The sequence below is a fragment of the Gavialis gangeticus genome, unplaced genomic scaffold (genome assembly GCF_001723915.1).
Source record: "Gavialis gangeticus isolate Ggan-Ray unplaced genomic scaffold, GavGan_comp1, whole genome shotgun sequence".
In the NCBI taxonomy this organism is placed as follows: domain Eukaryota; kingdom Metazoa; phylum Chordata; order Crocodylia; family Gavialidae; genus Gavialis; species Gavialis gangeticus.
In genome coordinates this window covers 30,258,046-30,275,812 of record NW_017729030.1, presented here as the reverse complement: position 1 = coordinate 30,275,812, position 17,767 = coordinate 30,258,046, and the positions used below count along the sequence as shown (strand labels likewise).

The 17,767-nt window shown below is 41.9% G+C and overlaps 1 long non-coding RNA gene across 1 annotated transcript in view; it reads left to right on the top strand.

The window, feature by feature from the left end:
- Window positions 1-13,181, top strand: part of LOC109301135 — a 134,579-nt gene extending 121,398 nt beyond the window's left edge. The window contains exon 6 of the long non-coding RNA XR_002098442.1: window positions 12,596-13,181. This is a non-coding gene — a long non-coding RNA (uncharacterized LOC109301135). The remainder of the gene's footprint in view (window positions 1-12,595) is intronic.
- Window positions 13,182-17,767: the final 4,586 nt, after the last annotated feature.

The following is a 17,767-nucleotide window of genomic DNA, read 5'->3' as shown; positions in this document are numbered from 1 at the left end:
TGTTACTGCTATCAATAACTATGATTCATTGTTGGAGCTTAGCAGAAGTACAGAGAGACAGATTTGAGTGATTTTTCTTTTCTCTTCTCAAGGAGAACTCATGAGGTGACTCTGTGCTGTATTTCATCTACTCCAGAGCTTTCATGTGGGGTTTTGCAGGGTTTTGTTTTGTCACCTCTACTGTTCAACTTATGTATAAAGCTATTGAGGAGGGCGGGGGGTGGTGAGATAATTTAGGTTGCAGTGCTAGCAACATGTAGGTGATGCTTAGCTTGTGTCCTTTTTTTTTTGGAACTGTCATTTGTGTTTTTTTGTCAAGGATGACCCCAGTCATGTGGCTTGTTTAGCCCTTCAGCTAGCTCAGAATTTGTCTCTGTTATTTTCATCTGCCTGGTAAACTGGAAAACTTTCACTTGGATGTGGACTGTGCCGTGTGTGTAACTATTAGATGGTGTCAGTTTACCCTGTAGATATTGCAAGTGACGCTGTTTTGGGGTTCACTGCCTGCTTAGAAACTCCAGCTAGTGCATAATGGGATTCTCCACTTAGGATAAGCATATGACATCAGTGTCAAAGACTTTTTGTCCACTAATACATTTCTGGGTGCAATTCCAGATGTTGCTTCTGGTTTACACAGAACTAACTATGTGCATTCTAGAGCTCCATAGTGGAAAAGCTGCACAGATTCACACCTGTGTACGTAGCAATCAGCCATCAATGACCTGAGGTAGAAATCATCCTGGAATCAAGGGACTGCCGACAACAACATAGCAAAAATATTGAGATTATAATTTTGTTATTCCATAATCTTGTAAATAATACAGTAACTCTAAACTCAGTGGAAATACCATACTAAACATAGGCAAAATGGAGCTATAAACAATGGAATATCTTTTTTTTTAAGTGAGGGGAATATGTACTTTTAAGTGAGAGCAAATATTTAAAAAAGCCCTGATCTAAAGCTCTTGGAAGGGCTTTGAAGAGGATGGAAAGTTTCTGACAGAATTCAATAAGCCTGGTATTGAGCACAAAAATTATGGGCAGAAGTAGATTTTGTTGAAACTTCATACATATCTAAAAGGGTAAATGGAATTTACTCAACTTGAAAAAAAAGACCAAGCAAAAAATCTACTAGTGTAAACTATAAGAATAAAAACTATTCCTCAAATCAGTGGGCTGCATTCAAAAGTTTTTAGTTCATGTCTGGGTCTACTATGCAGTTGGTCTACTGTAAAATATCACCCTCAAAAAATCCTTAAACCAACAAATCATCCAAAATAGGCATTGTCTTTGTAAAGTACCTAATGAGATAATGGCCTCCATGAGGTAGTTCTAATATAATGACAGGAAAAAATATTTAAATGATCAATTTAATAATAATTCAAGAAAAAATAAAATGACTCTTTATCTGGGTTCTTACATGGTAATAGGATGCACCTCATGCGTTCTTAGCAATTTATATTTCAGAAGTCAGTGGATATTTTTTGTTAGATGAAAGGTCCAAGGTAAAATCTAAGGTACTTTCACCAATAATAGCCAGAATATGATGCATTTTTGCATTCATGCATTCTGGGAATTATATCTGAGGCAGCTATTGAAGTTCTAAAATAGTTCTTTAACCATGCCAGTGAATGAATGACACGTATTCAAGCACTTTGAGCAATGCTCTGGCTCATTGCTGTACTTTGAGATTGAACAGTGTTTCACGTGTATGCTTAGCTCTGTTTCCTATAGATACCAATAAAAGGTTAAACTTGGAGCAAGAGAAGCCATATTTTCATGAGTAATATTAGCTTTTAGTTCCTGTAGATGAACTGTCTGTTAGTACTGAATGAGGCCCTAAGGATCTGAAATAAATGAAAGTTGAAGATGGACTGACAAGGTTATCAGCTAGGTTACCTTCAACTTTAGTATACTGAGACCTCTTAAGGCAGTGGGCAGGACATTGTCTACCCTTTGATCCTCATTCAAGATATGCCTGCACTGGAAGTGAAGCCCAAATCATGGTGTAATATAGACATAATTGAACTAGCTTTAAAGGAACTATGGAGCTCAGGGTGGCTGATTTACACAGCTTCTCTGGCAGCAGCACTTCTGCAGTATTACTCTCAGCTTGACACAAAGCCATTTCCAGAATTATTACCCTGGGTTATTTTCTGAGAGCATTCAAAAGCCATGTCTGTTTCCTTGGGAATTTAGTCCCAAAGCTGTAACCCATGAGTAATCTCTGAATAACAAAACAATAAGAGAGACTAAGTCACACAATTAAAAGATTTTATTTTTAATTACCCATGTCTGGGTGGTCCAGAGACCTGAGAAATTAAATATAGATGCAGGAAACTACAAAATCATAAGACACCGTGGGTCACATTTAGGCCTGGTATTACTGGTGTAAAATGTGTTTCTGTTCTAAAAGAACATCAAAGATAACTGAGCCTTTGTAGATGCTTCGTTTGAATAGGGTTGTTGTATTTAATTAGCTTTTGCAATGGATCCATGGCAGAAAACACAGGTGATGGCTTGCTAGCCAGCAGGCATGTCTACACGTTCAGTAATGTACCTTAGATATTGCACATTTAGTTTAGTACTTCCTTAATAAAGTATTAACTAAATGTGCAGTACCTAGAGGTACTGCATAGTAGTGCCAGCACATGGTTATTTAGTGATGCTTACTACACATTAGCCTAATGGCACTGAGCAGTAGACTGTTAGTAGGCTATTAGCCAGTGACATGCTACTGCACAGTGTTATTAGGCTAATGTGCAATAAGGGTCTCATGTAAACGCGCCCACTATTTCTGATAGTCTACATTTATTAAAGCTTTGTGTATCACACTGCACTATAGTCCTCTGATGTGAGGAAAAACCCCCCATAAATTAAAACTTGTTTATATGAGAACTGAGATTGGTGCAAGTCCTCTTGCACATTTTATTACACTTTATTACTATAAGAAACAAGAGGTGTCCTGCCACTGTCAGATACAATACATCTATAAGGGACATAGAAACATGGCAGACCATGCTAGTGGTCCATTGGGTACTTACAGAAAATCATGGGTGTCTTCATCTAGTCTGTTTATTATATAATAGTTCTGAGGCATGCCGAATAATTAGAATAGGGAGCTAAATTTGGAAACATCTAGTTATCTGTTTGATACCCTTTCTGGAGTAGCATATAACCTGCTATGTTAGGTTAAAGGACAAGGGCAGTGAAAAAATTGATTGGATAAAGAATGACAGAAAGAAAAAGAGAGAGAGGATGTTAATAATAATATAAAGAAGTGAGGACAAAGAACTTCCTTTGGGTTCAGATAGTGGAGAAACTCCTTGATATCCCTCTCATCTGATAAGAGCGAGCACTGTGCATTTTGTATACGTCACTTGTCTCTTGTGGCTTAGGAACATGCTGAGTCAAATCATTACACTCTCTCTCTAGAATTACCTCACCAGTCAGGCACAGAGTGGGGGCCTGCCGGAGAGTGGAATTCTGACAAACCTCAGCTCCATGCCTGATGAGACCTGAGTCTTCCTCTTTCCTCTTGATGACACTGTCACTACCAAATTTTCAATGAGTTAGACTCCAAAGGATCAGTTCCCCCACCTACATTTTCCTTTACATTAAAAATGAATAAAGGCTTTTCCTACAGCTTAGTCATCACTAGGTTAGCTATGGCTCAGCCCATGAAGTCTGCAATCTACAGAGCTGCTTTCAAAGAATTTTTTTAATCTTCGGTGGAGTTTCATGCATACATTAACTTTGGCCACAAGGGGTGGGAGAAAAGGTGAAGAGAGGCCACTGTCTTGTGTGGTGGCAGACTGAGGATGGGACAATTGCTGCAAAGCAAAAAGACTATACAGACTAGGGTCTTTAAAAATGTGAAAATGAATTCCACTGTCTTGCTCACTTTTGCTGTTGTTGTTGTTACTATAGGAATTCTATAAGTAATTAAAAAAATTGATTCACTGAAGTTATTTTGAAAAGACAGTGCCAACAGTCCTTAAAACTGGAAAAAGCAGGCTCCCAACATGCCATTTTATTAAGGATATTGCTAATGAGGATTTATGGGCAGCATTGAAAAACTCTAGAGACTGCAGGTAGGATACTCTTTTGGTTAAAGCATCTGATAGAGATTTAAGCAGTTATGAGCTCTGTTAGACTCTGCACAACCCACGTCACCTTTCTGTGCCTTATATATAAGGCATATATAAAATTTAGATTTTTAATCCCCATATATAAAATTTAGATTTGTTTTTCATTTCCCTACCTTATAACCTTGTTTCGTGGGTTATATCTGGGAGATACTAAGGTTCTGTACTGCTGAAGGTCATACAGAAACTTAGAAAAATATCAACTGACTATGTTGAAATAGGCACACTACAGACTTTCTTCAGGCCTGTAAGGTACTTAAAAACTAAGCTTCAATAAAAAAAAAATCCTCTGCTCAGATGCATTGCCACCCAGTCACAGGCTCTTCTCTTCAGATCTGTATGTTGGGAACAGTCCTTACCAAAACTAAGGCTACCCCATTCCCCTCTAAAAGGTTTTGCTTGAGGATAACAAAATCAAATGAATAAGTAGTGTACAGTAGAAAGGCCTCTCTGTCTTGCACCTTCTTGAGGTAAAAAAATGAAGGAAGACCTTTGATGTCCTCCTACGAAGTCCTGCCCTTAAGTGGAGTAGGAACATCCACTAAGGCATAGGGTCCGCTTAATCTCCAAAGGATGGAAGAGAAGGAGCTATTCCTCAGGAATTAGCTTGTTCCAGTGCTATCACCAACTGTTCAGCTTGTGAGCTTGTTTTTGTCTGATGGAAAGGGGATGTCCTTGCTTAGATCTGGGAATTGGGACTTATGCTGTATAGCACTTTGGGGTGCTACTAGGAAATAATAAAGACAACAGCATATAACACCATTGTAGTGCAAGTAGACCACATTCTGGAGCTTCTCTACACCATTTAGTTCTCTTGGTCTTGCAAGATCATCCATATGTGGAAAAGTCTAGCCCTGGCACCATAACTAGTGGGAGGTGCTCACAAACAATGCTCAGTACCAAGACTCAAAAAAGAAGACTAAAAAATTGCTCAGAGAAAAATCTTTTCAGTTAATTGTCAGATTAGGGCTGCTAGTTAAGACTCGATATTATGGCCTGATGTGTGGGTTTGTATTTCAATACAAAGCAAGTATTGTGATGAAATCCTTTGATACGTGTGGTGTCAGCTATACAGAATTGGTTTAATAGCGTACCTGTTCAGTGGTCTAGAAAGTCTTCAGAACTTCCAGAAGTGCGAAAGACGAGGGCACAGACAATGAGAAGCACAGCGGTTCCACAAAAGCTAGCAGCAGCTGGTCCTATAGCTACAGTAGTATCCACTGTTACCAAGGTGAAATTTGGCTCTATCCTGCTTCCCAGTGAGCACTTGATTCTACCTGGTTCTGATGCTTTGAAATGAATCTCAGTGGTTTGCAGTGAATGCCAATGCCAGAATCTCTACCCTCCTCTCCCTCCTAGCACTTTTACAGGACTTCTCCAGTTGTCTGTCACATCCGTTTGTATAGAATGAGCACTTTGGGTCCCCTAGGGGGAAATTATTTAAATGTGGGAGCTACATGTCCACAGCCCTCTTGGGGTAAGGAAACAGCTTATTATTTTCCCCCACAAAAAATCTATCACCCCTAGACTTCGGTGGGCACATCTGCGCATGCATTTGATCCAGACTCAGTTTATGTAGGAGTAAAATTCTGCAGATTAAGTGCTTCCGGGCAGGCGTCTACACATCCAGGGACTGGGCAGCAGATTTGCTGCTCTTAGCACCAAATGTCCTGCAGCCCTGCAATGGGCCTCTGCCACCGGCCAGATGCTAGCCCAAGGGATGGCAGGGAGCACCAGGCCAGGAGACAGCTGTCTCCTGGTCCTGGAGGGCTGCCTGCTGCCAGGACAGGGGCAATGTCTCCCTGCCCTGGCAGCAGGCAGCTCCTGGCCCTGCCTTCCCAATCAGGGGAAGGGGGCTTAGAAAGAGCTGCAGGGGTGGAACAAGTGCCAGCCCCCTGTCCCAATCCACCAGCGAGGCAGCTAGCAGCGAGTTCTCTGCTAGCTGCCCCACTGGCAGCTCAGGGCAAGGGACCTACCCACCCCTGCAGCTCTTTCCAAGCCCTGTGTGTTGATCACCCAATTCGTGGCACAGGGCTTGGACCTGTCCCTGAACAGGACAGTTCACAGCCCCAACCCTGCATGATGGCTGGAAGCTGGGGAGTTTGTCCCCCACTCAGCTCCATGAGCACGCAGTTGTGGGGAAGAACAGGCTGGGGAGCTGGCACAAAGTAAAGCCGGTGCTAGACGTTCCTTATCTCCCAGCGTTCATAGAGCTGGGTAGGGAACAAGCTCCATGCTCACAGAGGTGTGCGGGGAACAAACTCCCTAGATTGTTCCCCCCAGCTCCACACTAACAGAGCTGGGCAGGGAACAAACTCCCCAGCTTGTTCCTCACCCAGCTCTGCCCTCATGGAGCTGAATGGGGAACAAGCTCCCCAGCCTCCCCATCATGCAGGGTTGGGGCTGAGAACTGTCCTGGTCAGGGGCAGGTTCTAGCCCCATGCCCCAATCCAGTGATCAAGGCATGGGGCTTGGAAAGAGCTGCAGGGGTAGGGAGCTGCAAGGGTGGGAAGATAAGGGTTTCCTAACACTATGGCCCATGGTCACAGAGCTGGTGCTGGGAAATAAGGATCTCCCAGAACTGGTCCCATGGTAGCGGAGCTGGTAGTGGGAGATAAGGGTCTCCCAGCCCCCTGCTCCCTGATTGCAGTGGTGGAGCAGGGGGCTTGGAGCTCCCTGTTGCTGGGGTAGGGGGACATAGTCCCTGCCTAGGCTCCTGTGGTGGAGCCCACCCTGGCGGCAGGCAGCTCCTGGGGGCAGAGAGCAATTTCCCACCCCCTGGTGGATGGCTGACTGGGAGCAGATTTGCTCCTGGTCAGGCTTCTACACAAATGCTACTGCACCATTACTGATCTTGAGTAAATTTGCTACATGCCTTTGCAGGTAGAAAATTAACTTGTGATTAGGGAGGTTTAGTGCATAGTAAGCATGTGCACGTTTAGATGCTCCTGCTTGCTTCTCAGTAAACTATGCTACTGAGCAGTTAAGTCTCTTGTGTAGACACACCCAGTGAGTATAAGTTCCTTCTCTTCGTCTTTACTGACCTTATTCACACTCACCATTTCAGTATTTTCAGCAATTTCAGGATTAGACAAGAGATTTCTCTGCAGTCACTGGAAACATTGTGTGTGAACTTGCGCTCTGTCTTCCCACTCTCTAATCTGTGCTTAGTTGCATTTCTCTGCCTAAAAAATTAAAACTAATGGGCATGATTGATTAGGATCATCCCTCTGGTATGCACCATTCTGTTGATACAGTTGAGCTAGTCAATTAAAGCTAGATTTATAGATGATTTGCATCACCAGCTCAGCACAAAGAACCCACACTGTACTGGTAAATCTAATCCAACTTCTTAACAGTCACTTTCAAGATCTGCAGATAGAACTGACTATCCAAGGGTTTTGCAATGCTGAAGAAGCTAAGTGGGGCCTGTTCTTGTCTCTCTGTTCCCTTCTCTCTACCTTTTTTTTTTTTAGGTTTAGCTAAGGTCCCTTGATAGTGTGCTGTATCTTCTTGTTTTGCACCACCAATATTTCTGACTGCTCCAGAGTTATGTTATAGCCTCATCACCACTGAAAACTGACTACCACTGGACAATGCAACAGTTCCCAAGCAGTGATTGAAGGAATTACCCAAGTAAATAGAACAACTATAAAGGAGAATATTTTGCCTCTGTCCTGAAATAAGACTTCATGCATCAGACTGAAACCAAACTACTTATATCACAGAAAAGTCCCCTTATAAGACTGTAAGAAAATTATGTCAAGCAGAATATTAAATCAGACACTTTCCATTAACGGAAGAATAAGGAAAAAGAATAAAATGTGCACATATATGTATGTATATATATACGTACATACATACCTGCATCCCAAAACAAAATAAGTTAAAATATCAGTAAAATAAATGCAATTCCCTCTGTAACAGTTTTGCTCTCCCCTCCTCTCTCCTTTTGAAGATGCTGATCCTAATAATTACACAGAATAGGCTATGCCATTTTAGTTTGAATTTTGAGGAGAAATACAGTAATACTTCTACTATGATACTGAGCCCAACAAACCAGGCTCATATGAGGAAAAAACTCCACAAAAGGCAGCTTCAAAAAAAATCTACAGTACACACTGAAATACTTTTAATACTGAAATACTTTTGGTCCCTGGATTTGAGGCAAGGTATTTTTTAATATGGGGATACAGCCAACTGGAGGAAAACTAACTTGCAGGTCTTGAGTTTAAAAAGGTTTAGAATTTGTACCCTCTCAACTTTCAGAGTCAAATCTCCTTGCAACATAGACAACTAGGAGCTTTTCAAAAAATTACTGACAATCCCACTGGCTTCAATAGCCTTTGGAAAAGTTCTAACAGTCTACTGCTGCTTCATAAACCCAGGCTGAACTTGTACAAAGGCTGATACTATAGATGCTCTTGCACTTTGAGTCAGCCATTTCATACAGTTATAACTATTACCATATTTGAAAATAATAATCTTAACACTTGCAGTGGTGAGAATCATTTACATTTGCATTATACTCTGTGGTTCTACTTGACAGTTAGGCTTAAGCTACGCTGCCATGGAAAAAATAGGCAATGGAAAAATAATAGCAACATGGCAGATGTAAAAGTGACCTTCCTTTTCAGGCAGAAACATATTTTGATCTTTTACACAGGCTACATCATTCTGAATTGAACTTTTTTGGGTCACAACCTTGTTACTTTATTTAATGTAACAGTGAGAACTGTGGACCTACTGGGGATGTCAAACAAATATAAAGACTTTTGGAAATGCTCCTGTTTGGTGATAAACATTTGCTTTATGTATAACCCTATTATCCCAATATCAATCTGCTTAGCACAGGTATGCACCATGACTTTATTTATAAGCTAAAGCACTTTAATATTAACAGTAATTTCACGTACATTAAAAATGATACACTTCTATTCTTAGATGTTAAATGAAGATGTTTGTTATGTGCTGCATTATATTTAGTTTTATCAACCAAAAAGTTTGTTATTATGGTAATTAGTCATAATAACAATTTACATATAAAGTATCCTTTACCCTTTAAGAGACCAGAGCCTCTTACAGGCTTTGGGTCCAATACACACAGGTAAAAGTAATCCCACTGTAGTCAACAGTAACATGCATATGTGCATTTGCAGGACTGAGAACAAGTACATAAATTAGCTGTAATGAACACCTTGAAGTTCCCACAACCTTTCTTTTCTCTCCTCCTACAGCTCCTCTGCATTCCTCCATATCTTCTCTTCTTACTGTTCCATTTTGCTTCAGTTTTGGAACAGCTTTCTTAGGCCTGGAATAGCCTCAAAATTCCCAAATGACATACATGTCCCACTTTTCTCTCTACATGTAGGAACACACGAGTAGAAGGATCACTGAATCCAGTCCTTAGTGATTGTAGCCAACCATTTCATAGTATATTTCTCATCATGGTTTAACAACTAACAAATACCAACAACTCCAGCCATTGCAAAGAATAGTGAGGTGATATTATTGGGACATAACTCTTGATGTGTTATTTACAGGGATCCTGGTTTTCTCTGTTTAACCCCCCCCCCCCAAATTCTCTGATTTAAAACCCCCAGATCCACATTTTTTCATGAGTAAAATGAAACGCCACTATATATATATATATATATAGGTATCAGTTGAACACAATGCTTTCTTGATATATTTACAGTTTTAAAGGAGTTTGGAAGCCGACCAGTGCCTCAATCATTATAATAAAATAAATTCTAAATACATATACATTTTAACATTTGATTTTGTTTTTTGATCATAACAAATCAGAGTTCTCCCTGTCCCCTTCACTCACCAGATTGCAGGTCTAGCTGTGGTTGTACCCCTTGCTGCTTTGTGGCGCTGACCACGCTTGACATGTGCCCTGCTCCTGCTTATGCCATTGCCCCTCACTCCCAAGCCACAGCGCCCCCAGCCCTGCAGGTGCCCCACACTCCTGACCCACTACCCCCTGCCACCACTCCCAGTGTGTAAGGTGGGTGGAAACAGGGTGTGTGGGCACTGGCAACACATGGGGAGGGTGGAGAGGGGCACATACCCTCCCAGATTTCTGTGACCACATTGGGGTAAGGGGTGCAGGGCTACAACTTGGTGAGACCAGCTCTGGGCAGGAGCTGCCTCTGCAGCCCAGTAGGGGGGACCCAGCATGGGAGGGAGTGCCGTGCCACTATGGCAAAGTGTGGTGGCAGGGTGGAGTTGTGCCCCTGATGCTGCCAAGCAGGCAGGGGGTACCTCACCTTGACAGTCATGGCAGCACACTCCCTTCTGCAAGTTGGCCCTACCAGACTGCAGCCCCACATCCTATACCCTGCTGTGGGTGCTGAAATCTGAGGGGGCACGTGCCCCCGTCATGTCATCTGTGCCCCTGCCACCCTATCGCCTATGTTCCCCCATCCCCCTGAAGTGTCACTTAAGTCCCACCACCATGTTGCCTGTGTTCCCCTGCCCCCCAACGTGTCACCTGTGCTCTCTTCCACCCCACAGGCATACCTGGAGGGAGCTGCGGGAGCTGCTTGGTTTGCACCCATGCCTGCACACGGCGCCCCCTGTCCCCTGTGTCCTGCTCCCTCCAGCCTCAAGCAGCCCCTTGCAGGCTGGAACTCTGCTAGCCTGCAAGGGAATACCTGCTGTTTCCTGGGTTTTTCTCCTTTAAAGGAGAAAATCTGTGATTTGTTTTTCTTTTAAAGGAGAAAATCCACATTTTTCCACAGCAAACGGAAAACCTGGATCCCTAGTTATTAAACAGAGAAGACAAAGTATGCCTTTAAAAGGTTGGTTTTAAAGTGAAGCAAAATATGCTTTTAAAATGTTCATCTTAAATTGAGAGGGTAATATATTGTGAATGGAGGAAGCAGAACAAAATGGAATGATAAGAAACAATGGAAACTATATTTTCAGAAAATTTATTCCTAGGTAAAAATGCTAAAATCCTAAAAGGCAAGGATTTCTTGGGTGAAATTTTTGTTGGACCAACTATGTATTTGGGACAAATTTAGACAATCTTGAATGCAAGATACTCTTCTCACTAAAATTCTGAAATCTTGAAAGTAATCCAAGCTAAAAAACTTTAAGACCAAACCTGACACGCCACCTTTTTTTGGACCTGATCTGGAGTCCAGTGAATTCCCTGGCATCTTTCCATTAACTCCACTGGGTTTTGCATCAGAAACAGAGTATATACAAAACACTGTACAGGCTGGCATATTTTTTCTATACGATGCCTTGCATGGCAGGCTGGTAAGCATTGTATTAAAGCGTTCATAGTTGTGAAATCCTTCACCATAAGTAGGGTAAAAGGGAAAAATGTTATGTTACAAATATTTTGGAAATCACTTTATTACCAATGTACTATGGATTATTTACAGGTAAATATATATTTAAAGTTTAACATTTTCTGTGATTTCTATGATCCTTTCTCACTGTTCATTATGGAGTTGATTTATATTTTGCATGTCTCAGTGAAAGGGACTGAGTGAATATCACTTTTATTTCTAATGGGTTTCATGCTGGTTCTCAGGTATTAGCGGAATTAGGCAGACTTTAAGTTATAAACACTTCAGTTTATGTTTATTTTAAAAACTTTCCAGTGGAATTTGCCAGACATGGCAATACTTCCAATGGCTGTAGATTCTGTTAAAATTTCAGGAGCCAATTCTCCTTTCCCACAGGTACAAATAAAAAAACATTTTATTTACATTGTTAAAATTTAACAGTTGCATGAGAAAGTAGAACTGGATCCTGGACATTTTGCTAAAACTACTCATTAAGAAAGAAGGTATAGGAAAAAGGCCTTGTTCTCATGTCAGCTTCATAAAAGTCTTATCTTATCATGATGTCAGTTCAGACTGTTCTTTTTTCCCCCTATATCATTATACTACTAAAGACTTAATGATCTAATTCTACCCTGTAATGTTTCTGTATATTTGTATAGTTATGCTGTTTCCAGTCTAGCAACATCTTTATAGGTATAACTAGAGTTAAGGCAGCTTTTACATATAAATAATCAGAAGGGCACCCAGGGCAGGGGGGATGCATTGCGGCAGCAGCGACTGCCAGCTGTTACTTTGCCTTCAGCGTGATTGTTCAGGTCTGGTGACATGTGATCTTTTTCTGGTCCCCCTCTTCCTCTGCTCCCCAGGTCAGTGCCCAAGGCTGCTGCCACAGTTGCCTTGCTCTAGTTATGCTACTGTAAATTTACCCTGTATTTCATTGGTTGTGGCAGTTTAGGGAACATTTTAAACATGGTTAAAGGACCTCCAAAATTACATGAGTTTAAAAAGGCAAAATCTGTGTTGCATCCATGGAAAAAATCTTCTCTCTTTAAAAGTCAACGTACATGTGAGTGTGCATCTCTGTATGTGTATATATAGCACCGTTGCTTTGCATAATAAGTTTCATTTTTTTCACAGATCAGCATTTTAAACGAACCTTGGAAAAACTATTGTGTGATCAGACACTGCATTGAAGTGATGGCACCCGTTGGGTAATGGTACTCCTGGATAAAGAGCTGAATGCTGTGGTTTCAGTGACTTATCACTGAAATCTTGTGGTTTCTGTGTAGGAGCGCTGTACAAGTACAAGCTGGACATGTTTGACATCTTTATTTCTGTGCTGTGAAATCCAATTTATGAAAATTGCCTCTGCTTTTATTTTATTCTTTTTCTTTAATGAAGTCAGTGCCACATTTTCCTTGCATTCAGTGGAAACAAAAAAAGTGGAAATATTTTAAGGTATCCTGTGAACTGCCTTTAACCTCTAAAGGGAGAAGAATCAGTATGTTCTGTTCTATGATTAATAACTAAGATATTTAACTTTTAGAAAGAAGTTAAAAAATCAATGACCAACTGATGGGTGGGGAGGAAGCATTTATCTGATGTGGAGATAAACTGAGAAACTAAGTGAAGAGCTCATTTGAATTAGAGTTCAATCACTTGAAACCAAAAAAAAAAGAGAAAAAAATATCTAACTATTTGCATTAAGTAATTCTGAATTAACTACAGTAAAAAGCCACTTAAAGGACTGTGATCTTCCTGTTGGTTATAATAAACCAGTAAAACCTTGCAAATCAGATACATGCTAAACTACTAGAAGCAGCTTTTGAAACATGATGAAGTAGAGGAGTGGTAATTGCATATTCTTGAATGCCAGAGTCAAACTGGACAACAGGATGCCTAAGTAGGACTTGGACAGAATATAAATACACAAGCCACAAAAAGTGACCCAGATCCAGTTGGCTCCACTGGCTGCAAAACCATTTAGACAGCTAAAATAATTAATTATTTTGGTGCCTCCATTTTGCCCTGAAAAAAAATCCATAGCCATCTAAATTTGGGCTTCTCCCCATGCTCAGAAGTGATCCAGTTTGAATTCCTAAACTCCTAGCTCCTATCTAAACTCCACTTCAATCCATATGGGAGCTGGATAAGCACCAGGTATCCTAGTCTTTTCTGTTTAAAAATTGCAAATTCTCTGATTAAAAAACCCCAAAATCCATGTTTTCCCATGATTAAAATGAAACACTGCTATATATATAGGTATCAGTTATTTTACTGATATATTTATAGTTTTAAAGCAATTTGGAAGCCTACCAGTGCCTCAATAACTATAATAAAATAAATTCTAAATACCTTTACATTTTGGTGGTTTATTTTGGTACTCTTCCAGAACACTTTGGTCACCGGGATGTTGGTCCAGCTGTGGCCGCTCCCGCTTTGTGGTGCTGAGCAGCTCTGATATGTCTGTGCCCTGCCCATGCCATTGCCCCTCACTCCCCACCCACAGGCACCTTGTGTTTCAGGACCTCCTCATCCTAATGGCATTTAAACACATGTTTCTTCTTCCCCTATATGCTTAACTACAAGGCTGTAGAACAAGTTGGAGAGGAGTGCCCTCCATCCCTCTGTTGAAGATGGCCAATTGGCAGCTAAGAGTCCAAAAATGGAGGCCAGAAGGAAAGCAAGCAAGAGGAAGCATGCTTCTGTAGATCAGTGATGAGTATATTCTCCTGGGACAGGGAAAAACTGAGTTTGGTCCCTGCTTCTGTCTAACCTTATCAATTTGGATTAACCTCCTAGGCCTAGGTGCCTCGTCTTAGGCAAGCTATTATCTAAATGGAGGTGCCAATTAGGTCAATTTGATTTTTGTTTTTCTACTGTGTGCATGACAGGAACAAACCATGACGTGAACATCTCTAGTGCTTTCAACGGGAAAATTTTTGTCCTTCCTACCAAATTACATCAAGGAAAGACTACTTACCCCACAGTGTGGAGCAGTAACGAAGCCACTGCCATACCTTTCCCTGGGAGGGAACAGCATCAAAGCATTGATGCATTCATAGGTTTTGTCCTCTCTATTCCTTCAGGCTGCTTTATTATGTTGATAAGTGCTTGGAGAGCCCAGAGGGAGCTTAGCACTGTGGAATATGTGGACCACTCTGTAAACTCAGCAAATCCTGACTTCATCCCTGTCCTGCCCATCATAACTAAACTAACTGCACTAGCTGCATAACATCAGAAGCCTTCTGCACATGCAAGTTTTGCTCAAAGTGTTTCTGCAGCCCATGCGTCCTTCTCTGCACTGAAGCATTTGAAATGAGCCCGTCAGAGCTGAATTAGAAGTCCTTTGAATATAAAACAGGGAGAGTGAAAGACAAATACCACTCAGTGTTTCAAAACAGATCTCCAGTGTCCTGGTAGAATATAAGAGGAATTAGTATTTCTGTGTGAAACATCCATTCTACATACCTGTAGGTGTAAAAAAACCCCCAAACAAACCCTGAAAGCATTAATCAAAACTGCATACCCAGCTTGCGTGCTTTTTTAATGTATCTTGTGCTAACAAAGATTGAACATGTGATTACCTATTTTAAAATCATTTTCGAAAAATACCTATGAGGTTCACATGAATAACTCTCAGTAATTTCTGTAACAAGCAGAAGCCTCTGCAAATAAAAGGATTGTAAATTTTGGTTTCTATCTGCAGACCCCCTCAATGCTCTTAATAGGAGACATGCTCCTTTGGCAGTTAAAAAGCATCTTTTTCTTGAAATCTTGCACCCTTAGATTGGAAAATCAAGTGGTTCGGGTCTGCTTAGGCCCCATCTTTAAAACCTGAGCAAAGAAACGCATATCATAAAGATCAGCATTTGAGGTATATGGTAGGAAAACGGTAAACTTGCTGATTAAAGTAAACCTATGTGATGACATTTTTCTAGCCTGCTAACCAAGCATTTGTAATAAATATCTCTCTAAGTGTGAGACCACATATCTTTTGGAGACAGTAACTTGCAGTCTGTGGTACAACTTATGGAAAATTACCAGAGGACAGAGAAAGAAGGCCAATCCAGGTCTCAGAAGTCAGCAAGGTCTTCTGAAAATAATGCTTTTCTTGTAATTGCTATATACATATGCATTTTATAGATTCATAGATTGCAGAGTCAGAAGGGACCATGAAGGATCATTGTGTCTGACCCCCTGCCCCAGGCAAAGAGGGCCGAGGTCAGACGACCCCAGCCAGGTGCCTATCTAGGCTCCTCTTGAAGACCTCCAAGTTAGGTGATAGTACCACCTCTCATTTGGACAATACAGGAAACAATGGGACAACTCACATTTTCAGCAGACCAAAACGTAAAGGGAATCAGCACCATAAAGTCCAGGCCTTTCTCTCCATACAGCCAAATCCTTAGTTCAGGTCCTCATCATCTCACATCTTAAGTATTACTCCTCCTCCCTGGCTCTACAGACCTTTGCCAACTGTCACAATTTGTATCCACTTTTTTCTCTCAAGGGCACCAACATAAATCCAAAGCACCAATTCTTAAGACGCTCAGCTGCTTCATTGAATTTACAGCACTTAGGGGTGAGGTTACATGTTACAATTATATCACCATTGCTGGCAACCCCTCAATTTAGGGATGATCTCCATCATGGCTCATTGATGGATCTTGAGATGACTTAAGGGTCTAATCCTTGAGTCACAGAAGTTGCAAGTCTTTCCACAGAGGAGAGTAGGCTGCAGGCTGAAATTCCTCACCTTTTCCTTCCTCTGCTCACTCTTCTTGTCTTTGAGGGCAAGATGATTACCTTGAAATGAGACTACCCCTTGGTTCAGGTTACAGGACTGTTGGATTCAGTTGGCAGCCAGGTCCTCCCAGCTCTTCATGTTAGAATATGGTTTCTTGAGATATGCCTTCAATGCGTCCTCGTAGCAGTTCCTTTGGCCACTGCGAGATCTCAGGCCATAAGCTGAAGGTAGAGCACTTGTTTTGGGAATGGAGTCAGGCATCTGCATGCAATGTCCCGTCCAGTGAAGTTGGTGCTTGAGGCTCACTGACTCAATGCTAGTAACATTGACTTCAGGAAAGATCCTCTGCTGGCATTTGTGCAGCAATCTTCCCATTTGATATGGTGGATTTTCCAGAGGCATCATTGGTGATATCTCTCTAGGCTCTTGAGACGACAATGATAGGTCACCTACTTTTCACATCTGTAGGCAAGGGTTGGGAAGATGACAGAATTGTAGACCTGGATCTTGGTGTCTTTCCAGAGATCATGATGAATAAAGACACTAAAGCAATTTCCCACAGGAGGCACCTGTGCACGGGATCCTATGCTGGATCTCTTCATTGATGTTCACTGTCTGAGAGAGGTGGCAACTGAGGTAAGGGAAGTACTCGACTATCACCAGGGTCTTTCTCTCCATAGTAATTTGGGGAGAGGGGTAATCTGGGGCTGGAGCAGACTGATAGAAGACTTCAGTGTTCTCAATGTGGAGACATAGGTCCAAAGTTCAGTAGCCTTCTCCGAAAAGGCAGCAGCCCTGGACTTCAGGAGGGCAGACTTCAATTAGGTAAGAAGAATAGTCAGGGAAGCACTGAGGTCCCGGAGGGGAGAGGAGTCAGGTGTCCAAGAAGAGTGGTCGTTCCTTAAGGAGACGATCCTCCAAGCCCAAAGGGAGGTAATCCCAACACAGATCAAAGTGGGCAAGAGGGTGCAAAAGCCCCATGGCTCACCAGAAGCATACAGGAATGTCTCCTAGCTAAAAAGCAGGTGTACACCCAATGGAAGGGAGGGGCTATCACCAGGGAGGACTATACCTAGGTTGCTTGGGGCTGTAGGGGGGCGCTCAGGAAGGCCAAGGCAGAGATGGAACTGGGACTAGCTACCCAGATCAAGGACAACAAGAAGTCCTTTTTTAAACAGGGAGTAAAAAGAAGGTACCGGGTAATGTGGGCCCTCTGCAAGACACGCTAGGAAATCTGGTCGTTGCACCAGATGACAAAGCTAACCTATTTAATTTCTTTGCCTCCATTTTTCTGAGCAGGTCATGCCACCCCCACACCAGGACCCATGTAGGCACCAGGAGAGGTGTACCCAGGCCTAGGGTCAGTGAGGAACCAGTCAGGAAACTTCTGGAGGGACTGGACATATTTAAATCAGCTGGTCTGGATGATCTCCACCCCAGAGTGCTGAGGGAATTAGCAGAGGTCAGTGCAGGACCTCTGGCATGGCTTTACAAGCACTTGTGGTGCTCTGGTGTGGTGCCAGAGGACTGGAAAAGGGCCAATGTGGTTCCCATTTTCA